Source organism: Mytilus californianus, unplaced genomic scaffold, assembly GCF_021869535.1.
Source record: "Mytilus californianus isolate M0D057914Y unplaced genomic scaffold, xbMytCali1.0.p SCAF_6, whole genome shotgun sequence".
In the NCBI taxonomy this organism is placed as follows: Eukaryota; Metazoa; Mollusca; class Bivalvia; order Mytilida; family Mytilidae; genus Mytilus; species Mytilus californianus.
This window is the reverse complement of record NW_026262712.1, coordinates 49,887,704-49,914,749: the sequence shown is the minus strand read 5'-3', so window position 1 is coordinate 49,914,749 and position 27,046 is coordinate 49,887,704. Positions and strand designations below refer to the sequence as shown.

Below are 27,046 nucleotides of genomic sequence, written 5' to 3'. Positions count from 1 at the left end.
TGTGTGAGGTTTTATGCAATAATCATAAATCGTTTTTGAGATACGGCGCGACATGTGAAAACCCCCCTTTTTAAAAAAAAAACCCAATAACTCTAAAATAAAATTTTGAATCATCACCAAAAAGTATACAGATCTTTAGATTAATATAACTAAGAAGTGTGTAAAGTTTTAAGCAATAATCATAAATCGTTTTTGAGATACGTTTGAGATACGTTTGAGTTTTTATGTGAAAAAAACACCCCCTGTTTTAGTTATAAAGTCCCGTAACTCAAAAAGTTTTAATCTTATTTTCACCAAAAAGTATACAGATCGTTTGACCATCATAAGAAACAACTATGTTAAGTTTCATGAAATTTGGATAAGTCGTTCTCAAGTTACGGTGCGACATGTGGACGCCGGACAGACGGACAGACGGACAGACAGACAGACAGACAGACTGACTGACTGACGGACGGACGGACGGACGGACGGACGGACGGACGGACGGACGGACGGACAGACAGACAGACAGACAGACAGAGAGACAGACGCCGGACATTTGTATACCATAATACGTCCCGTCAAAATGTTGACGGGCGTATAAAAAGAGATAAAACAAACAATTGTCCAAAAACACAGAAAACAGAAGATTGAGTTAAAAGGAATGCAATTAAAAAAATAATTGAGCTCATGTAAATTTTGAAAGGAAAATTGATCCTTTCAATCTTATCTTTATCACAGTGTTATGACATTTTGACCGAGTGTGGATATGCATGGCAGGGGTTGCATGCATAAGATATGCCTCCCTGTTGATGCATTCGGTCTTGCTCCTTTTAGACTACCTCAGATATTGTTTTTCTTGCCTTGATTTGTATCTTCTTAATGGATTGATAATATTTGAACATACGTAAACTTCTGCTGCCTATAACTTATCGCGGAACCTGTCGTGAAAAACACTTTCTGTAAGTGAATTCCATTGCTGATAGGTATGCAACCTATTCTATTTATTTAAGACAATGTTGAAATACATATTTCAATTACTAATAAGTCAAACACGAGAACAGTTTTGAAAATATTAGATGTTTAGTGTTACTATATAAAGATTACGCTCCATCGTACTCTTTAGAGACCTAAACCTCAATGGTGTATAGGAATAGAAATATGGCATTTTTATTTGACTTTTGTCGTCCAACAGTAAAATTCTATCAAAAGTGATTCACCCATTAGCCTCTGCTAGATGCTTACTAAGCAGCAACGGCCAGGGACGCAAATTTGAATGTCCGCTACTATCCAAATTTCCCTCAATTTTCAGGTCAGTGTAAGTTTTTGCTATTCATCCCGCTCGATCTACCCAAAACCTACATAATGTACTAACTTTTATTGTGTTCTCGTCCTTAATATGCCTGAAATATTTGTCAATAGACGTTTAGCAAGCAACAATCGATGGTTTAGGACAAAAAGTATTGTGTACTGAACATTTGTTCTTAATTATGCAAATTGACATTGTGCCAACTTTATGTGCACAAATGTTATCATAATATGCACGAACCTTCATATGTACCAGTTTAAGCGTTGTATGCATATGTATATAGGTTATTTGAAAACAAATCCTGTGGAAATCCCGGGCCAAGTTTTCCTTTTTTTGGGGGTCGGGGATCGTCTGACGTATAGCGGAATAAAACAAATGTGTAATTTTAATTTTGAAGAGTTTTATGTCGTCCCCTTTTAAGAGTGCATTTCTTTCTAATCAAAATTTTGTAAACGTTGTGTGGCGTTTGTTGTTGTTTTCTAAACGCTACAAAAGTAGAAACAAATACATCGTTAAATCAGTGTTTACTGACCCTGTTTGAACTTCCAATAATGCATGCACATGTTGTTGGTAAACAGAATTTTTGCAAACGTAGAAACAAATACATCGTTTAATCAGGATGAAGTTAGAAACAAATGTAGCGTTTGTACTAACAAACGATGAACGACAAACTGTAGACGCATTTTTAGCGAGTGCATAGTTTGTCAAAGTTTATGTAAACTTTGCAAACGTATGTTAGAAACAAATGATCAAAACATGTGCGCGCTTAGCCGTTTGCATCGTTTGTGTTAGAAAGAAATGAACTCTAAGTCTGATCCTCTTTCCTCCATATCATCCTCACTTTGAATTACCCATTTTTTTTGTTCCGTGATAAAGCCTGAAAAGTTTTCTTGCAGCTTCATCATAAAACAAAAACACAAACAATCAATAATTAAATACATAAACGTTAACTTCATTTGAACAAAATGTTACCTTGTTAGGTAAAAACTTTTTTATTGTATTAAATACATTGTCTTTATATTCTCAAAAAGGTACAATAGACATTAGTGCACATTATTTCACTACCAACACAACAACGTTTAGCCTATGTCTACTGAAATAATAAAATTAATTTAATATTATATTTCGGGTATTTTTTCCTAGGTATGATAATATAAAAATAAGAAGTTGTATGATGATTGCAAATGAGACAAATCTCCCTCAAATAACATAGAAGTTTACAACTATAGCTCACTGTACGGCCTTCAACGATGAGTAAAATCCTTACCGCATATTAAGCTATAAAAGGCTTAAAAACTAGAAAACTAACGGCCTAATTAATGTAAAGAACAATAAACGAAAACCAAATATTATATACAGCAACAAACGACAACCACTGAATTATTAACCACTGAGTTGTTTTTTAGAAAGTTAACATTTTGCCGAAAAGCAAAGATCTCGCTCGAAAACATTTTTGATGTGAATTATTATATTTCATATTGTCAGACATTTTGAAATTAACAAATTTATACTTTTTTTATTGCTGCTTATTACAGATGTGTGTGGTAAGTTTCAATTTCTTTTCATTTCATTAATATTTACAATTTGTAAATTTTAGGAAAACAATAAGATTTGTTTCTTTTAAATTTTTGATATCTTCACTTGTAGACTTGTTCCATTTTGAAATACGATACTTTGTTAATGCTTAAAGGAAACCAGTTTGAAATTTGTGATTTCAAATATTTCTTTTTTGAAATGAAATCACAGCTTCAAATTAGGAACATCTTATGAACTTCTAAAATTTCAGCCATTAAAACAATACCTAGGGATATCCAGTCTAGCTTCATATACAGTATATTGCAATGATCAGATATGAGGTCTAGGTTTAACAAAATTTATCTTCAACAAATTAAAAATATCATTTTCTGTAGTTTTCACATGAGATCTGTCTATAGGATTGCGTAAAGACTATTTCTTTTTCAATTACAGATACATCCACGGGTAAGTCAAAATAATATATAAAATTAACACATATTTGTATGTTGGAAAAATTTGGTAGAAATTAGTTTTCAGTGCGCATGAAATGGAACATAAATACTGCCAGCACCAAAACATTGGCTTCTATTTCCCCAAAAACAGTCAAATGTTTATTTTACAATTTGAAACTCACCCCTTGTTTTTCTGTTTGTTTTAATTTGAATGAAAATTCAAACAATAAATTGCTATGGTATACTAATGCTTTAAGTTTTGTCAATATCAATTTAGATCAATCATGAACAACTGCAACATTACCGTCACAGTGATATATGGTTTCGGTACTTACATATCCTTGGCTTTAAAATATCTGGAGTTCTGCGTTCCTGATGAAAGTTAATCCGAATAAGCGCTTTGGACGTTTTTTTAGTTTTTTTGAATACTTTTAAATCAAATCATTTTAAGTGTCAAGTATGTTCGGAGGTTAATGAATACCAATACAAACAAATATACAGTCAAGAGTACAAAAGGGAATGCAAATCAAATTATGTTTCATTGGTTCGTGTTAAATTGAAAATTCAAGGGTAATAAAAAAAAACAGTTACAATGTTGATAGGTCCCAAAGCATTATCATACTGTTAGCTTTGATTAAATTGTGTTCTTTTTAAATGCTCTTTCATATTCCTACTAGTTCTGTTTTTGGAAAAAAGATAGTTAGTTACCTATTTCACCTGTACTATTTGTTTTTTCCTATCAGTTTCATTTTATGATTTACACCTGACATATCATTTTCTGTCAAATTTTCTGTTACGAAAAGTCTAAAAAAAAATTATCAAAGACACTAGGCTTAAATATGATATGACGAATACCCGATCGAAGCACAAATTACGGTGGTTCTACAGTCACGATTAATAGCCTTAGTGAGATTTGGCACCTTTTTAGAAGTTTTTGTTTTCAGTGCTCATCACCTTCGTTATTGATTTGGTTTAAAACTGTTTGGAATCGAGTGCCTTAAATCTGGTATCTTTGATGATAATTCCAATTTGTTGTACCTAAACTGAATAATTAAGGTATTCAAGATGTTTGAAAATGAAATTTGAATAAAGTAATTTTATTAAAAGTGAAGTCGTTGATAAAATGAATCTTTAATAATGGTCAAACATGCATTACAAAAAAACTGTTATATTTTACTGCTAACATGGACAAGAAGGTGTACATTTTCAATTTGAACAGTTTAAAAGCTGATTGCGAAAAAATTATGAATGGTTGTTTGGAATATAAAACAAATCTATAAATGAGTATGTGTGTGTGTGTTTGAAATCTGTACCCTGTTTACAGAGAAATGTCATATAAGTTTATAGTTTATAGGTATTATATAGTCATTCAGTTAATTTTTTATCATTTTCCATGGGTGTTTAACTGTTAAAAGTGTAAGAAATATAAATTCGATGTATTACTAACGGAATGCTGTCTCAGGGGAAATTGTTGACATGTATTGTGATGATCCATAAAATATTTGTTCAAGTCGATAAAAAAAAAGTTGATGTAATTTTATGAAGGAATTTTTCTGTATAAGTTGATCTACCAAAGGAGATATCAAACTTTATGTATATATTTGTTTTGTAGTAGTAATTAGAAGTTATTAACACTAGGGAAAGCTTTTTATAGAATTAAATATATTTTTTATGGTATGTGTTTTATTGTTTCAGAATTGTCCTGGTGGAGTAAGTATATCTTAATTTTTTTTAACTTATGATTGTTTCCAATAAATGTTTGCAGAATTCTGCTCGTGATTTATTCAACATTGTTTGTTTTCATGCGGTTTTTTTCATTCATCACTCATACACTCATACTGCAAATATAAATCCGCTGCCCCGTTAATATTTTGATATCGTTTAATTTAGGCGACAGTAGAATACCGATGATAAAATCTTATAAATAGAACAATTTTGGTACCAAATAAAAAGTTAGAAAATCACATGATTTCTGAAAGGAGCAAGATCTGGTGCGTCGACATTCGTTTGTTTGACCATGGTGTACAATCCGCAGCAACGTTCGATCTGAACGGAGGGAGTATATCAATGTCGCTCAAAGAACGTTGAGGAATTCTAGCAAAAACTAATTGAAAGGTTCATATATAGACTAATACAAGGCAAACAATCTGCTCCTACCTCTCATTGACATATTATCTACTGGCAGTAGCAATTTCCCTCCCTCAATCCCGATCAAATCACTTTGCAAGTTCTACGAGCTGGATTTTTTGATTGTTTTTTCATCGTCTTGCATATACATTACAAATTAGGTTGGAAGTTACACACACAAGCTGCATATAATTAATCAAATTTTCCGACATCTACACCCTACTTACAAAAACATACAAAAAAGTTATTTTATTGGAATGAACATCAAAACGTTTATTTAAATCATAAGAAGTATGATCAGAGACTTTGTTCGAAGGTTGAGGTAAGGTATTGTCAAATCTCTTTCGTCGTATATCATAGAGTAAGTCTGGGGATTTATGTTTTATAGAATTAATGACGCATAATACTCTTTATAATGATTCTTAATTTGAAAATGAATCGTTCAAGATTTAATCACGTTCACAACTTTTTTGAGATATTATATTTCTGGAGAGTCTGATTTCTTACTTACACGATAATTATATAAGATTGTTGCTATTTTTGACTGAATTGCTACATATAATATATCTATTGTAATATTCAGTAAAATGTATTCTGATTTTTACTCAAATCTTAAGTTCAGATAAAAGTTTTAAGAAAAAAGTTGTATAGAAATAAGGAGATGTGGTTTGATTGCCAATGAGACAACTATCAACCAGAGTTCAAATTAACTGGATGGAAGCAAATATAGGCAACCGTACGGACTTTAACAAGAAAAAAACCCATACCGTATAGTCGTCATTAAAGGCTATGACATGAAAAATGAGAAACAATTCAAACGCGAATACGAACGGCCTAATTTAAATCAAATCAATGTACGAAAACAAAAATATAACAGACATGAACCAACAAAAACCACTGACTACAGACCCTGCCTTTGTGACAGGCAGATAAGGAATGTGGACTACTTACTGCTGATATTACAATGTTACTGAATGCCATTCAAATCTTTGATTTTCTTTCTTCTATGTTTTGAATACATTTGGCAGTCAATCATTTCCGTAATTTTTATTCTCGTTTCCGAACTAGTGATTCTTGTTTTCGGAGGTAAAATCAACAGTGAAACATTTATTAAGTTTATGCATAACATTTTGTTTCTCTCGTCTAAACTGTTTAATCTTAAGGGTTACTGGAGTTACATGTACGAAATATGGTCATATCTTGATCTTCTGCCGATCGACATTAAAACCCTTGCCAAAGTAGGGCGTCTGTTGGGCTGTACGGGATGTATAAATTCGCAGCCACGTCCGATCAGAACGGGGACTTCAACTCCGATTTTGGTATATTCTATTGAGAGAGTGTCTTGTTTCCTGTATATTGAGAACCTTTGTTTATTAAAAACGGAGGGATGTGAGTCATAAAGTGAAGACAACTGAATATTAGAAAATGATATTGAAAAGAAACTGTGCTTTTATTTCTGTTAGTTACTTGTATCTTTAAAAAAGTCTTTATCGTTATCAGTTTATTGTTGATGCCACATAATTTCATCTTTTTTGTTGTTGTCATAATTGATCAACCTTTAAGAATCTAATGGATTGTCAGTAATTTAATTATTCGTACCCAAAAAGTTAAAGAATGCCATTGGTTGTACATTCATTGTTTAGGACGTTGCTAACCAATCACCACAGTTTGGTGTCACTTGTGAAAGTATTACCCAGAATGCATAAGTTTCTAAAACGGCAAATTATACCGACATCTAATTTCTGAATATAAAACTGTACAATTGAAAATCTTCCAACATATAATATTAATAATAACTACTGTATTCTTTCTTTTTCAGATGAGGAAAAGAAATAGTGATACAATATCGGTAGGTTATTATAGTTTTATTCAAATAATGTTGTGTTTCCCTTTGTAATGTTTTGTTGAACAAACACAATACTTGTTATTGATATCATTTGACAAATTACCGTGAAATTTGAAAATACACGTACACATATTTGTCATTCACTTGGAAATAAAAGTTTTAATATTTTTCAAATACATTTAATATATTTCATTGGGATATTATGTGTCAAATTATATACACTTTCTCTTTTATTAATATGCTTTTGATTACTTGTCATCAAGTTTATGTTCAGTATATATTTTCCCAAATCGTAAAAGCGATCAATGTGCCATCTGGCGTCTTAAATACATAGTAAGTTAGCGTAATTACCGCCGAAATCGGCGTTGATCATTGCATTTAAAGGTTACCATTGCACGTTAGCGTGCCGCTTTCAATCGTACTTCCTGAAATCATTGTCCATCGATCTATGAATCTGGATTTTGTGTGAACAATTGTTGCTATTTCAGGACTTTTACCATAACTTATCTTAATGCATTTAAGCATATTATTTATTAATATTTATACTGTAGATCAAATTTTAGACCTTCTAGGCTATTAACCATTAGCTCATCAAAGTTCATGTTTATAATCGGATTGAAATTGAAGTTTTGATCGCAAAAAAGAAGAAACATCTAAATCATAGACATTAAACAGAAGAATGACATTTGTTTTAAGATTAAGCCTCGAATTTTGGCAAAATATGGCACATTTATGTCTTCATGATTTATAAAGTATGCCTAAGGTTACAGTTAAACCTCAAACTGATTAAATATGCATGATGTACATGTAGTTGTTGAATGAATGACGTCAGAGTAGTTTTTATGTCGCTTAATAACGTTCCGATGAAGGTAAATCCAGTAAAAGGCTTCTGAAGCATAAAAGTAATATATTGTTATTTTCATCTTTTTTCAAAATTTCAAATCAACGGCTGTAAGTTTTTCACACTTTAAAAGAAAACATTAGAATTCGAAGATGCCTTGGAACTGCTTGTGTGCAATTACGGTATAAAAACCGTCTGAAATTTTGTAATTTACTGTTTTTGACTTCTAACTGAACGGTCAATAAAATCTTTAAAAATTGAGGCGGAAGATACCAAAAGGGACAATAAATATTCATAAATAGATTGATTGATTGTTGGTTGCTTAACGTTCAGTGGCAAATCATAAATAGAAGGGAAACGGACAAAATAAATACAAAAACAAAGAAACGACAAAAAAGACAAACAGTCTACAAGACACTTTAAAGAAAACTAAAGAGTGATTAACAGGAACCCCACCAAAATTCGGTGGGATTCCATGTGCCCCAGAAAGGTAAAAACAATTCTGCTCCGCAGGTGACACCTGTCGTGTTACTCCTATAAAATAGGAAGTTGGCATTAAACAAAAAAGGATTGGTTATTGACTCTTAAAAAATCCTATGAAATCACCAAATCCGTTAAACATCGGTCGGGTACATTTTCTAATCCTAAAACTTAATCTCTTTATACTACATTCAAAAAGGCCATTATACCGAACTAATTTTTTTATCTTAAAAACATATATGTTTTTCGACTAATGAATATGATAGTTTTGTAGCAATTATCGGACACAATAATTTTGAACAAACACGTATTTTTCTCTATTGGAATATTGCATACAGCGTCTGTTTGCTATCAAAGCTCTAGTTTTGCTTAATTTTTTTTTTGTATAATTTAAAACACGTAAATCGCATAATGTTATCACTGAATGTATTTTACTTTCCAAACATGTGGTCCCATCTTTAACTGATGAAAGTTTTAAGATCAACTTTCTACATTTTTTTGTTCTATATGAACTGAAATATATATCGTGCAATGTTTTCCTTTCTACACTTAAAGGTGTAGTAATCTCCTCATTTACTTCGGTGTGTTGCTACAACAGCATTATTGTCTAAGAATTAATGGTATAGAAGATAATTGTAGTTGTTTTGGGGAATAAAATGGCCACGCGAAAATAAACATAAATAATTAAAGTTCTTTTCAAAATAACTTTTTAAATGAATGATAACAAAAAATCCACATATAAACTTGTTTGATATCAGCAGCATTAGAGATACTTCCCATAGTTTGACTTATTGCATTCTTAGTATTCGGTGGTTGAAATTAAAAAAAAACAATTGATTTAGACCGTAAGTCGTTCGATTCATTATCAGGGACGTAAAGCCTAAAGTCATATGATACTATAACAAAAACGTTTGGTATGTACTATATTCTTAGTTGTTCTAAACAAAAACCCTTCATAATTGTCTACCCGTACTCTAAATTGCTGAGATCTTTAACATATCCAGTTACCTTAATCAGAGAAAACCCGTGATGAAAGTAAAGGTAAACAAACTGGAATGCAGTATTAATCAATTGTAAAAAAAATGAAAAAATATAATACACCAAAAAGCAATTAACAACTGTAAGAACAAAGTGTAATCAACAAATTTGAATTCAAAGAGAATATATATATAAAAAAACAAATTAACATCTCCCTATCGACTCATTTATTTTTCACGTGCTCCATGATTCGATGTTAATTGTTTATCGAAAGTTAATTAGCAACAAATTTTTCAATCAGTAATCACGTTATTGAATTTTGTTTTCGACTACATCTTATGGATTCGTAATAAATGTTAAAAATATAGTCACAGAGGACTTAGTTTAGCCAAAACGCATGCATTTCTTTATTGATTTCCGTAACGTTATTTTTACCACAAATTCGTTTCATATGACTTAAACATACGACCTGGAGGTGATTTTAATAGTGAAGTCATTGACGTTACTTTATTTTGGTTTTTAGTTGGTTGTTGTTTTAAGGACATCACGTCTCATTTTTTTCCATTATATAAGATGAAAACTTTTAGAAGTACATTGTCATGAAATTTATTAATCCCGTGTGTTTTTAGTTTAATTCTCCTCCTTTGCTTCAAGACTATAATGAATAGTGGACTTGTTGATAATTTCTGGTATAAATGAGAATGAACATTAACCATTGTTAAAACGTTAGTTCTCATAAGAGGTGGATTTAATGATCAAGCTGTTTTTGCACTTTTAACTACTACTAAAACAATGATTTATGAAACATTGTTTACACAGAAAACAATTGATTTTTTGTATAAGAAAGACTTCTTTTTAGCTTAGAAGATTGTCTCTATTTGTTAGCTTATGTTCATGGCGAAATTTATTGTTTCACGAATACTTCATATTTATTAGTATATAAATATTTTTGACGATAATTCCTATATCTTTATTTCATGAATATGAAATGTATTTTACTTCGACACAGTAAAATCGAAAAGGTGAAGGCAATTTTTCTATATCTTATTCTCACCAGAAGCATTTTGCAAACTGTCTTTCATTCAGTTGTCTTTCTAAATTAAGTATACCAAAGTTTTAATAGTGTACTTCAAGAATCTTACATCATTATGTAAATTTAAAAATGTATTCAAATTATGAATGATTAAACATTCTAGGAAGGCAAAAAGTATTACAAATAAAAATACCGAACTCCAAGGTGAAAATAGGGAAGTCAATACAAACTGACAAAATCAAACGTTAGACTTTATCAACCGATGGAACGAATGCAAAATAACTGTCATGTTCCTAACTTGGTACAAGAATTTCATTAGAAAATGGTGGGTAAAACCTGGTTTGATAGTTAGCTTAAACCTCCCTCAACATACTACTAAAAAAGAATTCGGTTTTTGCAAAGTGTTTCTTAATCGATAGGCCTTAAAGGAAGTCAAAAGATGAAGACTGAATGCGATAACAAATGTGTGAAATGCTACAATTATTGCAAATTGAAAAAAACTGTAGAAATTTTTCTTGTCATTAAAAAAGTATATAGAAAAAAGTCTACCCATAATTCTTTCTTACAATTTCAATAGAACGTTCCTGACGGAATACTGTGTCGATTGCAAAAGAACAAAGTCGGGGTCCATGTACTCATTTTTAATCTGGAAGTAAACAACCTGGTTTTGTTAATGCTAGAGATCGCATCTCCCATTTTTGGCGCTAAATTACATCGTAATGTATTTTTAATGCAACATCGTCTAGCAGCCATTCCCGCCGTACACCAAACCACTATGCCAATTACTACCATATACGAATTTATTGATGACAGAACGGCCCTGAAATGACAAATTTAAATCAATTCAAACGAGAAAAATTAAACAAAACAATATCCGGAAAACAAATATGATATACAACACAAACAACAACCACTGAATTATCTTGACTTGGGACAGTCGCATACATAATGTGGCGGGGTTTGTTTATGTTCGCTTTCCTCGTCAAATACTTTAAAATTCACGCAACCGATTTGATGACGTCAGAGATTGTCGTCGAATTAATGTATGGCTTTCATTAGCAACGTTGCAAAATCAACGCGTTGCATTTGGATGCATTATATATTGTTCGCCCTTTCTACTGTATCGCATGCCCCTGTGAAATATTAGCGCCTAATAACGTTTCAGATTGTGTTGTTTAATGAACGATAGCTGGAAAATCTGTAAAAAGATGAAGAAAATAACAAGATGGCAATCAAAAGACAAAAATCGAATAATTAAAACACCATGGTCAAATCTGAAAAAAACGGCAAAAAGGCCCATCAGTAAAAAAAAACATAACACAAACCAAAGTTTGAGCAAAACAAACCCTACCATAAAGGCGTGGTGAACTCATGCGCCCCGGACAGGTCTGCAGTTTCTGCTGTTAAAACATATTTTTTTAGCATCAAGAATAAATTCCACTTCGTTTTATTAACTGTCCGAATCGACTCTATAAGTGGAACATTACTCTTTGCATAATTATCTTAAGCTTCGCTCATTATTTGTACTAGCTCTTGGCACGTTTTGGTGGTAGTACAACTTCTAAGTATAAATCAACTATTGTTATTTGTTACATTGGTTGCAATAAAATATCGTGATTTCCATGTAAATTAAACACTGATAATTCCACCTGTTATTTAATCCAATAACTTCATCTGCAACTAAATCCGATAATTTAACTCCTCTGACGTCATACAATAATGGTTGGTGTCAAGACGTTGTAGATGACGTAGTATCTAAATTAATTGAGAACGCGAAGCAAAAATAAAGTTCCTAGCATTTTCTACATGATTTTTATTAAGTTGTTATAACAAAAAGAATAGCTTATCCGAGAATTCAAATATACGACTATGCGTTAATTAATGTGTTGTTCGGTCACTCGTTGAATATTTTTCTATATTTGATTTCTTGAAAGAATAGATCGTCATATATTAAAATATTTTTGGTTGCGGGAGTTTTGTTTTTTTAAATCTATGGAAACCACAAAACAGTAGATTAACTATAAACCAGTCTGCTATCCTCTCATAGGTCACTTTTGCTTATTATTACATTCAAAACATTTCAAAATTTTTTTTATTTTTTTCAGAATTTCCGTGACACAGACACAGCATCTATAACAGAAGTATACCTACAAAATAAACAGTTATCTTTAGGATCTTTAAATAAAATAATAAATGATTTTTTAGATGTAAGAGAACAAAGGCCTGTAAATACATATGACGATATTCTTTATGATCAAGAATACAATTTTGATGGCAATTGAGGGTGAGTTTTTCGTTAAATGGTAGTTCTTAACAATCACAAAAAAGGTTTTTAAAGAATTTTGAAGTGGTTTTCATGTTTCTTAATAGTTATTTCAAGGTGGAAATCAAGCTGGGAATTACCGTTACTAATGGATAGGACTTGGCAAGGTACGATTGATGATACATTCACATCTGGAGATGTTAATCCTCTGTCAAAACAGCCAGTTTCATTCCGTTTAGAGTTATACGATTGTGAAACTCTTGGTTTTTTTTTCTGATTTTCATATTTCTGCAATTTTATTGTTTTATGAAATACTGAGTTATTCTAAATACTATAGTTTTTCTATACCTAGCCATTAGTGGTCGTCGCCGTATTTGTCACAAACATTTGGAGTTTTGATTTCAAATGCTCTTCATATTTAATTTTACAATTCAACTATTTTGATGAAAAAACACTTTGTTTAATGAGTGTTATATAGACAAAAGTATAATAACGAAAATAACGAACTCCAAGGAAAATTAAAAACAAATCATTTTTGAGACTGTTACAAACTTAGTTCTATAATGATGACAGAGCATAGCGTTCCAATATCTAAACCACCACTGCCACTACCCAGCTTAAAGCCTCTTCCGAACATTTGAAAGTCCCTACCATGTACTGGTTACCGAAATTTCACAAAAAACCATTTAAATTCCGTTTCATCTCCGCATTTAGTAAATGTTCTACTACTAATCTATCAGTGCTTCTTACTACCTCCCTTACTACTATCAAAGAACTGGTTATTAACTTTTGTAATAAAGCTTATGAAAATAATGGTATTAATTATTTTTGGAGTGATAAAAATTCTTTAGAGGTTTTAGATAAAATACATGCTTTTGATGGTCCTTTTAATTCTGTTGACAGTTATGATTTTTCTACTCTCTACACTACACTTCCACACAATCTAATAAAGAAAAAGTTTTCATATTTAATAAAATGGTCTTTCGAAAAATCTCATTGTAAATTTATTTGCTGTAACTCGTTTAAAGCCTTTTTCTGTAACGAAAAAGGAAAGTATGCTAGATACACTTACTGGAAATGTGAGGATATGATTGAAGCTTTAAATTTTCTCCTAGATAACATATATGTACGTTTCGGCGATAAAGTGTATCGTCAGGTAGTAGGTATTCCTATGGACACTAACTGCGCCCCTTTAATAGAAAATTTATTCCTGTATTGCTATGAATCTCAGTTTATGACCAAACTCAGTAAAGACACATCATTGTTACATTTGGTTGATACATTCAACAATACCTACCGTTATCTGGATGATATTTTTTCGTTAACTAATCCAGAGTTCTCTAAAAATACTACCGAACTTTACCAAAAAGAACTTACTTTAACTAAATCTAACATAAACAGCCGCAGTTGTCCTTTTCTAGATTTAGACATTTCAATTTCTAAAGGGAAACTCCATACTAAAATTTACGACAAAAGAGACGATTTTTCATTCACTATTGTTAATTTTCCTTTTTTAGACGGCGATGTGCCTTTGGCTCCATCATACGGTGTTTATATATCCCAACTCGTTCGGTATGTCCGTGTGTGTAGTGATGTCATAGATTTTAACGAACGTAATCAATGCATCACTGGTAAATTATTAAGTCAGGGATTTTGTTACCATAAATTACTTAAAACTTTTACTAAATTCTTTCATAGATACAAAGATTTGATTAGTAAATTTGGCTGTACCTGTAGAAAACTTATTAAAAATGGTATTTCACATCCTTAATTTTACGGTAATATTGTACTTAAAGCGCGGAGCCGTGTAAACTCATCGAACCTTTAAACAAACTTATTAGTAAGGGTTATCGTACCAATGTTGTAATTAGATCTCTGAATATAGTTTACATTGGCACTGAAATTGATTTTGTCATTAACAAATTAAAACTTAACTAAATTTGTATTTTCTTTTCAAACGGGATGTATAGAGACACACACACGTTCATTTTTGTCAAGCCTGCGACTTTTGTCGCAGAAAGCTCGACATAGGGATAGTGATCCGGCGGCGGCGGCTACGGCGGCGGGGGCGGCGGCGCTAGCTAACTTCTTTAAAGCTTTATATTTTCGAAGGTGGAAGGTCTGGATTCTTCATACTTTGTATATGGATGTCTCATGTTACGAAGTTTCCGTCAGTCACATGTCCAATGTCCTTGACCTCATTTTCATGGTTCAGTGACTACTTGAAAAAAAGTTAAGATTTTTTGTAATGTTAAATTCTCTCTTATTATAAGTAATAGGATAACTATATTTGGTATGTGCATACCTTGCAAGGTCCTCATGCCCGTCAGACAGTTTTCACTTGACCTCGACCTCATTTCATGGATCCGTGAACAAGGTTAAGTTTTGGTGGTCAAGTCCATATCTCAGATACTATAAGCAATAAGTCTAGTATATTCGGTGTATGGAAGGACTGTAAGGTGTACATGTCCAACTGGCAGGTGTCATCTGACCTTGACCTCATTTTAATGGTTCAGTGGTTATAGTTAAGTTTTTGTGTTTTGGTCTGTTTTTCTTATACTGTATGCAATAGGTCTACTATATTTAGTGTATGGAATGATTGTAAGGTGTACATGTCTAGCTGGCAGGTGTCATCTGACCTTGACCTCATTTTCATGGTTCAGTGGTCAAAGTTAAGTTTTTGAATTTTGGTCTTTTTTTCTAATACTATATGCAATAGTTGAACTATATTAGGTGTATGGAAATATTTTATGATCTATTTGTCAGTCACGCAGGTTTTATTTTTTACCTTGACCTCATTTTCAAGGTTCATTGCTCAGTGTTAAGTTTTTGTGTTTTGGTCTGTTTTTCTTAAACTATAAGCAATAGGTCAACTATATTTGTTGTATGGAAGAATTGTTAGCTGTACATGCCTGCCTAGCATGGTTCATCTGACCTTGACCTCATTTTCATGGTTCATTGGTCTATGTTTAGTTTACTTGGTTAATGTTAATTTTATGTGACAGTTGTAATAGAGCTTTATATTTAGGACTATCAACATAATATCAATGATTAGTAAAGAAGGCGAGACATTTCAGCGTGTGTACTCTTGTTATCTATAAAGAAGTCACTCCTAACTATCCTACTACCTGTCGATACATTTATTTTTGGCATTGCATAAGTCATGTCTTCTTTGACTGTTCATGACGTTAAAATACTAAATCCCTGGGATGTGTTTTAGTTGATTTCAGTCTCTGATGCATGATTTTTTTATATTAATTGTTTTGGCTTTTAACTAGCTGTCAGTAACTGCAATTACTCTCAAATCGTACTTTCTTTTTAGTTTGACCTGTTGATACTATTTGTAATGCTTTTTTGTTATTTAATGTTAACATGGATCTTGTCTATATACCAGCTTTGATTATTTAGTATTACTACAAATGTTCACTTCTTCGTACCATGAACATCAAAATTATTTCATTTCTCCTTAAAAACTGTTCTTGTAACTGTACAGGAAGTTTTATCTAGCACTTATTGTATAGTTTTATTGTTGATATTCACCCTATATGTACCAAGTGTTAGATTAGTTTTATTGATATTAAAGAAATTTCTTAGTATTCCTAAACGGAAGATTTTATACACACAGAAGAAGTAGTATAATTAACAACAAAATTATTTTCATTTACCTGTGTATAATATGACGCAGGTTTTTTCAAAAGTGATTATTTTTTAAATATTGTTTAACATTTCACAGTGGTATCATACTTTAACTTTGTTTAAACCTGTTGTTTACTTTTGACCTTAATTATTTATCCCTTATAATTTTTATTAACTGTATTTGCATTCAGGTATCACAGATCAAATTTATTCGTTCATTGTGTGTTAATTTTTTTTTTTTTTTTTTTTTATTGAGTTAAGCCTTCCAATTGATATTTTATAGTCTGTCTCTCTATGTGGTGATGCTATACTATTGTTTCAGAAAAGGGAGAAATTTTGGTACCATTAAAACGTTTAATCCCGCTGCAAATGTTTGCACCTGTCCTAAGTCAGGAATCTGATGTACAGTAGTTGTCGTCTGTTTATGTAGTTCATACGTGTTTCTCGTTTCTCGTTTTTATAGAGATTAAACGGTTGGTTTTCCCGTTTGAATGGTTTTACACTGGTATTTTTTGGGGCCCTTTATAGCTTGCTGTTCGGTGTGAGCCAATGCTCCGTGTTGAAGGCCGTACCTTGATCTATAATGGTTTACTTTTATAATTTGTTACTAGGATGAAGAGTTGTCTCATTGGCACTCATACCACATCTTCCTATATCTAGATGGAAATCAGTAGTCGATAATATAAAACACTGTTCACGAACAATTTAATTGATTACATGCATTGATGAATAGTATTTACCTATTCCATTTGATAGACAATTTGTTTCTTAACCGTTATATGAGAAAACTTAGTTTTAGGCAATATTAGTATATACAGAAAACCATAAAAAGTAAAATAACAAAAATACCGAACTCCAAGGAAAATTCAAAAAGGAAAGTTCTTTATAAAATGGCAAAATCAAAAGCTCAAACACATCAAACGAATGGAAATAAACTGTCATATTCCTGACTTGGTACAGACATTTCCTAATGTAGAAAATGGTGGATTAAACCTGGTTTTATAGCTAGCTACATCTCTCAATTGTATGACAGTCGCATAAAATTCCATTATATTGACAACAATGTGTGAGCAAAACGAGCAGTCATGATAGGTAAAAATGTCCAAAATTAGGGTGCAACAGTCAACACTGTCTTATAATCTATAAAAACAAATAACTATTTCAAAAAGAAAAACAAAATAGCATATATACACTCTATAGACAAAGTACATAAGCAAAATAAAGGACAAGAATACAAAAATGACCGAGCAACGCCAAAAGTATATTTAAAAAATACACGAAACAGTAAAGGTTAAAATATACAAAGACAAATACAAAGAACATATAACATGGAATTATGAGGATAAACAACGTCAGTACCTATATCTATACTTCAAGACCATCATGTATTATTTGTGAAGTTGGTAAGGAATATTTATCAACAAGGTCGTGGTATCTTCCGATGAACCTTTTTAGAAAAAGGACGAGACATAACCCTGGTTTATCAACTTTCTGCTCAGACACTGGTGACGTTTAATAAAGTCTGAGTAGCAGCTGCAAGCTCTTGAATACCGAATGAGTTTAGAAATGTATATCCCATATGCAGGGGAAGTTTTGTTGCTGCTAAGGTGGGAGAAATTTATAATTTCAAAATTAAAACCGTCTCGATTTTCATAGATTCTGGTACTGAGATGACCGCTTATGTTAAATTCAATGTATAAGTCTAAATATGAGACGGAGGAAGCCGTGTCTGTTGTTTCTTTAATTTCTAGTTCTGGAGATATATGTTAAGGGAAGCCAATCAGAAAAGTTTGCTAATTGTTAATGGAAAGAACATCATCAATATATCTGAATGTGAAATTAGATGATCTGGCTTCTATGATCTTCTTGTTTATTGATAAGTGTCTGGAGGAACTCCGACTGATATGAAAATAAGAAGATGTCGGCAAGGAGAGGCGCACAGTTCTCGTTCCCATAGGAATGCCGACAATTTGTAGGAAAGTCTATCTCCAAATATGATGTCAATAAGAAAACTCCAGCATACTAATTAATTGTTACTTTGTGTAGCATGTTTTACCTTTTTGTTCACTATCAAAATTTACCGTATGCTATCCCAAAGCAATAAATGTATAGCGTATGCTACCATTTTTTGTTGAAAAGCATTATGAATTATTTTTTAGACGATTTTTCAATTTCACATGGGGAATGGTGGTATACAGGGTTGAAAAATCAAAAGTTTTGATAGAATAAATTTCAGAGAAAGATCGAGATTTTAAATTATCCAGAAGTTCTTTAGAGGTTTTTTTTAAACAAACGCAAGTCTGGCGCCCAAAATTGTAAGCCTGCAAGGTTTAGTTGGTGATTTTTTTCCTGGAATTTAAATATTAGCCACATCGGTAAACAATAGATATGAATGCTGAGTTAAATATACTGACGGTTTGACAAATTCTTTCTGATTAAATACTAGAATTCTGTTAACAATATGAGATTGTATTCCTTATTTCTGTAGATATATAATACACCTTGCACTTATCAGGTAAGCAATTATCTGTTAAATAGATCTTTGATTTAACTTGTATGATTATCAATTACTATTTCTGTAGTCAAGAATTTGATACATACGAATTTAATTTACCTTGTATATATTTCAGATATAAAAAGATGGCGCTTCGGTGAATGGTGTTAGGAAGATGAAAAATTGGTTTATTAATAAAATTAACTAGACAGTTAGCCTTCATGAACTAATTCCATTACTGTACAATAAACTTAAACTTTAACAATGACCTTTAAATCAGTCGTTATAAAAATGAATAAAATGAAATATCTTGTTATAATAACACAAATGTATAAAATGTTTGAATAAATCGGTTTTTCAACAGCTTGATTGAAGTATTTAATTTCGCAATCATATTTAAGTTATATATATATTTTTACCTAACAAGGGATTTTAAAACATGAGGATTGTTTTGTGAATAATACAACTTGTGTTTTAACCAATAGAGTTTTATCTCTTTCTACTTATGCTTTTTTTTTTTATTGAATATCTAAAATTTATGAATTATTGTATGAAATGAATATTTCGAAGTTGAAAAACAATAAACGGTATCGTTTAAAATCCCTTTTTCATTCGAAATCCTAGGAATATACAAGAACCACATTTATAACATATCTTCAAATACTCTATATCAACTGATTTTACCTGTCTATGGGCGACAAAATGAAGCAGGAACTGCATCTTCTTCCGCAGCACCTGGTTTTACCCCTAGATTTGTTTTAATGGTCCATCTTTTCATGTAATAGTTTAAAAATATTGATTTCACTACTCTTCACACCAATAGTCCTGGTTCTAAATTTAAATACAGATTAAAAGAATTAGTCCCTATACAACAGAATGTCCAACGTAGATAGTTATATCTTGTTTAAGTAAGGGAAAAATCATTTTTTATAAACAAAAAAATAATACTCTCCATCAAACAAAACATTCTCTGAAATTGACATCATGATTCGAGTGTCACTGATGAGTCTGTTGCAGACGAAACGCGCGTTTCCTCTACCAAAAACTCATCAGTTAGGCATGAATAACAAAAGTCAACAACAAAAATAATAAATAAAGTACAAAGTTGAAGAGCATTGATGACCCAAATTCATAAAGGTTTTGACAAATACAGCTTAGTTAATGTATTTCTCTGGTAGAAAATGTTTAGTATTTCGAAAGAAATCTAAGATTAATTCATAATCATGACCATATTGATGATCACAAGATTTCGATTTCATTTATGAATACCCTGTTTGACCTGGAGTCATTTGGGGGTAAACACGACACAGGACGTTGTGACGTCAAATGTTTCTGGGAAAAAGAAGCAAAAATTATTGATAGATTATGTATTCATGTCAGCACAGAAGGGCTGACTACTGGGCTGGTGATACTGAAACTTTACCAAATGTGAAATGTGTAATGAACACAGGATTTTCCATTACAAATGATGAATAGGAATTTACTAGTAGAAAAATCACAAACATTGAACAAAATTGATTTGAACTAGTTAAAACATTTAAAACTGTAGCAAGAGCAGCATTTTAATTTGTCCATTGAAAACATCATTCGTTGTACAATGTAATGAGAAAGTATTTCAAAGTTGATACGATATCAAAGGGCTAGCATTTCCTATCATGATTTACTTGATATAGGTTGTACTGCTCGTTATGAAGCTATTGAACCAGATGATCCTTATGGTAAAGTTGTAGTCATACCATCGAAATATTAACGTATAAATTCATCATTTGGTTTGTAAATATACATCATCCGTGTCACAGATAACACGGATATATTGTATCCATAATCTGCTCCTCTGTACCATGGTAGTCACACCAACCAATGGGAATTGTCCCTGAATGTTTACTTGCAATGATCATCAGCAATACTACGAGTGCCACTTATACATAGGGAAATGTCATGAATGACTTATACGTCATGGTCACCTGTGTTTCAACTATATTTGTTTCAAGGGGTTTATGTTGCTTTCGCTGAAGTATAATATTTTGTGTCTAGTTTTAATTTTTAGATGTTTATACGGGTAAAAATCTAGAGAAGCATTTAATGTTTGATTTACCAGTAGTTAAATGTCAACAATCATTGACTCGCTAGATGATTTACGAGATTAGATTTTACTGTAATGGAAATATCTGAATCAGCTTGGATACAATATAAAATATACTGTCGGGATCTATTTAAATCTCTTTTTCAAATCTTACAGTAACTGTCGAGAGACCAGTACTTCTGACACCTTTTAAAAAGATTATTACAGAAATAGTTATATCCTAAACTGTTTCAGACAGTTCCTACCTAGAACAATTTTAGACATACCATAGAACTGATTCTGGTAGTTCCACACGAATAGTTATTGACAGTATTACCCTAGAATTGATTCTGACAGTTTTACACTTAAACCGATATTGACAGTATTATCCTAGAATTGATTCTGACAGTTCTACACTAAACCAGATATTGACAGTATTACCAAAGAATTGATTCTAACAATTCTATCCTACATATACGGAAAGACTTATCCCAAGAACATCATTTATTTTATCTATCTATTTATTATCTTTCTTTCATTTTTTCGTTCTTTCTTGTTACAAATGTATGTTTTATTCATTTTTTTTATCTTTATATTTCAAACGCAATATTCTAAGATTACGTTGTTACTTTTGATTGTTATTATGTATTATTTTTATTTTAATTCTTTTGACTATATTTATCATTTTTATCTATTTTTAGATCTATGAACTGTTGTTCTAAGCGTTATCAATTTAAATGATGAAACTAAGCAATATATGTATCATTTTTTAAATGTCATGGTAACATAAAAAAAAAACAAATAACGATAAAAATCCCTAATCTTTATACTGGACACCTACATGTAAAGGAGTAAGGCCAGGAACACAAATAAACGGCCCTGTAAATGTGTTTTTTCTAACTTCAATTATTAAGTAAATCTAATGGGCATGCATTGCTAAATGTATGATATTTAAAAGTATGAAACGAAAATTATATATCTGCTTCATATTTATAAATATATTAACCTGAAATAGGAATAGATTTAGTTTTCGTCCATTTGTCTAGACATTTTTCAATTTTTCCACCTTTTTTCATGATTTGGTATGTGGCGCCACCCCTCGCCCATTGAAATGTTTATTGAGAAGTAAAAAATATGGTATATAAAGAATATTTCAGCAAAAATATTTGTGGGCGAATGGTGGCGCTACTGTTAATTTTGAGAACTATGTCGTAAATTTTGCAGAATTCTGCAAAAAATCAGGTTTTATGAAATTCCCCTTCATTATGACGTCACAATTACGTCACTAATGACGCAATTAATAAAATATGTTTTTTAACTGAAACAATTGGCTATTCTAGCATATGTTTTAATCAAGTTTTCACTACACTATCACAGCGAAACTATGAGTTAGTTTACCAAGTCCTTTACTGAAAATCCTTATCCTTACAGAGAAACTTCACAAAAATCCTTATCCATATAAAAAACTTGATAAAAATCCGTATCCTTATAAAGAATGATATATTGCCGGGTCGTCTAGATGTTCGCCTAAAATAAAATTTACTGTACCAATTTTACTGAACAAGATAAGCATTTCGAACATTTAGTGTCTAGTTAGTGATACTCGAGGCCAAAATACATGAAAGTCCAAAATCTAATACAAACGTTGAAGATCTGATTAAATCAAAATTGACCAAACGTAAAGCTTAACCCGTACAAGGAATCAGATTAATGCACGAGGAAGATACGTTCCTTAATTTTAAAATGACTGTTAATTCAGAAATTATTGCGTAAATTTACTTTTGCCATTTTTGAAGAATGAATAAAAAATTGAAAACAACACATTTCATAATTTCATGCGTCTGAAGCGCCCTTCTGGATTTACCTTCATCAGGAACGCTCAATTCCAAACATTTGAAACCCGAGGGATGTATAAGTACCTAAACAGTTGAAGAGCTTTATGACAAAAATACCTAAAACAAATCGCCAAATTCATCTAAGGTCAACTTTGCCTGAGGGAGTTGAAACCTTAGTTTCTTTATAATTTCAAAATTTATAAACGGACAATTTTAGAAAAGTTTGCTATAAATCTTGTCAGTACCGAAGTACCGACTACTGAGCTGATGATATCCTCGGGGACTGATAGTCCACCAGCAGAGGTATCGACCCAGTGATGTAAAAAATTGAAAACAACACGTTTAATAATTTCATGCGTCCGAAGCGCTTTTCTGGATTTATCTTCATCAGGAACGCTCAATGCCAAACATTTGAAATTCGAGGGATGTATAAGTACCGAAACAGTTGAAGAGCTATATGACAAAAATACCTAAAACAAATAGCCAAATTCATCTAAGGTCAGCTATTCCTGAGGGAGTTGAAAACTTAGTTTCTTTATAATTTCAAAATTTATAAACGGACAATTTTAGAAAAGTTTGTTATAAATCATGTCAGTACCGAAGTACCGACTACTGAGCTGATGATAACCTCGGGGACTGATAGTCCACCAGCAGAGGTATCGACCCAGTGATGTAAAAAATTGAAAACAACACGTTTAATAATTTCATGCGTCCGAAGCGCTTTTCTGGATTTATCTTCATCAGGAACGCTCAATGCCAAACATTTGAAATCCGAGGAATGTATAAGTACCGAAACAGTTGAAGAGCTATATGACAGAAAAACCTAAAACAAATAGCCAAATTCATCTCAGGTCAACTTTGCCTGAGGGAGTTGAAACCTTAGTTTCTTTATAATTTCAAAATTTATAAACGGACAATTTTAGAAAAGTTTGTTATAAATCATGTCAGTACCGAAGTACCGACTACTGAGCTGATGATACCCTCGATGACTGATAGTCCACCAGCAGAGGTATCGACCCAGTGATGTAAAAAATTGAAAACAACACGTTTAATAATTTCATGCGTCCGAAGCGCTTTTACTGGATTTACCTTCATCAGGAACGCTCAATGCCAAACATTTGAAATCCATGTATATGTATATTTAGTACTGTTCGTCCGTACGTTGACCCACTTTAAATACTCCCATAGAAATAGAAATATTTCATAAAACTATAATATCATTTCAGAAGAAAACACTAATGGAAATCGTATCTATGAAATCCATGATTTAATGTTCTTCTAATATATTTAATTGGTTTAGTTAGCCCTTAGGGTTTTCTCAATTATACAAAATCTATTGAGTTTTTATATCTGTTTCTCAAAAAGAATTCTGTATGATTTATCTTAGTAACATAAGTCAACTGTTAAAACACAGTGGCAAATTAGAAAAACTTCTATAACACCTGAATCTAAGCTGTTTCAACAGCCGAGATTAAATAACCATTATAGCTTATTCTATTATCAAAATAACAGGACTGAGTGTAATCTAAGCCAATCATGTCCATAGTAAGACAAAGAAGGTAGACATACATAACAACGTATTATATTTTAGCGAGAGAAATTTATGTATTACTGAAAAATTATTACACCAGGGTTTTCGATATCATAAACTAGTCAAAACATTTACTAAATTTTATCATCGGTATAAGGACATCATTCGTAAATATAACTCAACATGCAGACATCTTATACGTTCGGGTATTTCACATCCAATCTTTTATGGTAATATTCTTTACAAAGCACAAAAATGTCAGTATTCACCTCAAAAGCTAACAAAACCTATAAACAAACTTATTAAGAAGGGATATAGTTACGATACTGTTGTCAGGTCATTTAGGATTGCATATTTTGGCTTTAATATTGATTCACTTATAGGATCTTTGCTTCGGAATTAACACATTTATTCTAAAACCAGTTGTTGGCATGACACGGGTTATGTTCTTCTCATATATTTTATGACGGTATAATACTAAACCCCTAACAGGAGGGATTGTGCCTGATATTCATATGATGAAGACATAATCTTTCAATCAGTTTAGTTGAGGTCTGGAGCTGGCATGTCAGTAACTGCTAGTAGTCTGTTGTTATTTATGTATTATTGTCATTTTGTTTATTTTCTTTTGTTTCCTATTCTGACATCATCGGACTCGGACTTCTCTTATACTGAGTTTTACTGTGCGTACTGTTGTGCGTTTGTTTTTTCTACATTGGATAGAGGTATAGGGGGAGGGTTGAGATCTCAAAAAACATGTTTAACCCCGCCGCATTTTTGCGCCTGTCCCAAGTCAGGAGCCTCTGGCCTTTGTTAGTCTTGTTTTGTTTTTAATTTTAGTTTCCTGTGTATAATTTGGAGTTTAGAATGAAGTCCATTATCACTGAACTAGTATACTTATTTGTTTAGGAGCCAGCTGAAGGACGGGTGCGGGAGTTTCTCGCTGCATTGAAGACCCATTGGTGGCCTTCGGCTGTTGTCTGCTCTATGGTCGGGTTGTTGTCTCTTTGACACATTCCCCATTTCCATTCTCAATTTTATACAGTAAGGAACATAATTTGAAAAATTCACTAGCACGCTGTGACATCCATTTACATCAATATAGTTAAGATGCACAGACTATCTGACTTCTGCTTCACAAGAGTGCTTAAAAAAATTGAGAAAACTAACTTTAATTACAAATGCCTTACTTACTCATATCCATTAACCAAGACTAACTCCGTAAAAACGAGTTGCTTTTGTCAAACAACGATCGACAAATATTCTATCGAGCAAACATGAGATATATTTATTTAGAGCACATGTTAATAAAAAGTGCTGAAGAAACGCATTCAATCTTGATGTTAGATCGGGTGTCAAAGATTGCAAGTATGCGCACTGATCAGAAATTGAATTTCAAAGGTATTTAACGGAATCGCGAAACAAACAGATGATGATTTCCTCGACTAAGGATTTTTTTCAGAAAACGTTATGGATGAAAAACATTAAACGGTATCGTGTACCTATTTAACTCTTTTCTATAATACTTAAAATGTTTATCAAACTCTGATAGTTTTTTGTTTAAAACTAAAAGGTCTTAAGAGACGACAAATTCTGATTTGGAATCTGATTAAATTGCAATCTTAGTATTGTAAAATTACGTAATGTGTAAGTAAATAAAGTACTAATAAAATCAGCGCCTCACTAGGGATTTTACTAGCAGTAGTACGTACTGATTCAATTTGATTTAAAAAAAAAAATAGCTGCAAATGGCGATTTTAGTTTGCTAGGCACGTTATTCTAGAAAAAACTTTGATCATGAAATAAATTACAGCTAATGTCATATGGTAAGCATATTTAATGACAATATTGTCACATCACTAGAGTAATCCATTTAATTTTTTTGATATCCGATGTAACCCAATTTAAAGAACACATACTTTGTCTTTAAATTATGTCTGCAACGTCCGTTAACAAAGTTCTGTGTGCAAACCTTAGCCTCAAATCTCTGGGAATACTAGAGACACTTATTTTCGTTTGTTCGTGGCTAGGTACAAAGATGTCTTTTATCGAATCCAAAAATAATTTCCTCGTTAATTAGAGATTAAAAAATGTTGCACACCTTAGTACACAAAACAAAGGCTCAAACATAAATCGTGCACTCAAAACATTCGAAAAAAGAACAGTTTGTTCTGATGTTTAGCTGTTATACCACTGTCCCAGTTAAGGAGTGTTGTGCGTTCATAAACATTTTAACACCGCTACAGTATGTATGTGCCGGCCTAAGTCATGAACCTGTAGTTCAGTGGTTGTCGTTGGTTCATGTCTGTTATACTCGGTTGTTCATTAATTGTTATATTACAAATTAGGATGTTGGTTCTCTCGTTTAAATTGTTTCTGATAACTATTTACGATAAACAAATTTCCTGAAAATAGATAAAAGTCGTGTTTATATCATCATCAGAAATATATAAACGACTCACAACAAAATGTTAACCAAGTAAATAAGTAAATCTTGTGAGACAATTATCTTTCTTGTTGGTACTCAGTCGATAAAAATCCAGCAAGAAATGACCTCACAATACCTTGTTTCAAACATGGTTTTGTTTGAAATATATAGTGAAAATTGCAAGTGACGAATACTTGTGCAGCTAAATAGATAATTGGTAGCGATTGAGACACTTTA

General features: G+C 31.8%; 1 long non-coding RNA gene across 1 annotated transcript; it reads left to right on the top strand.

Moving 5' to 3' along the window:
• Positions 1-2,972: 2,972 nt before the first annotated feature.
• LOC127706795 (uncharacterized) lies at positions 2,973-19,320 on the top strand. The gene is made up of 5 exons (XR_007984570.1): positions 2,973-3,268; positions 4,951-4,965; positions 7,202-7,231; positions 12,666-12,844; positions 19,090-19,320. It is a non-coding gene; the product is annotated as an uncharacterized LOC127706795 (long non-coding RNA).
• Positions 19,321-27,046: the final 7,726 nt, after the last annotated feature.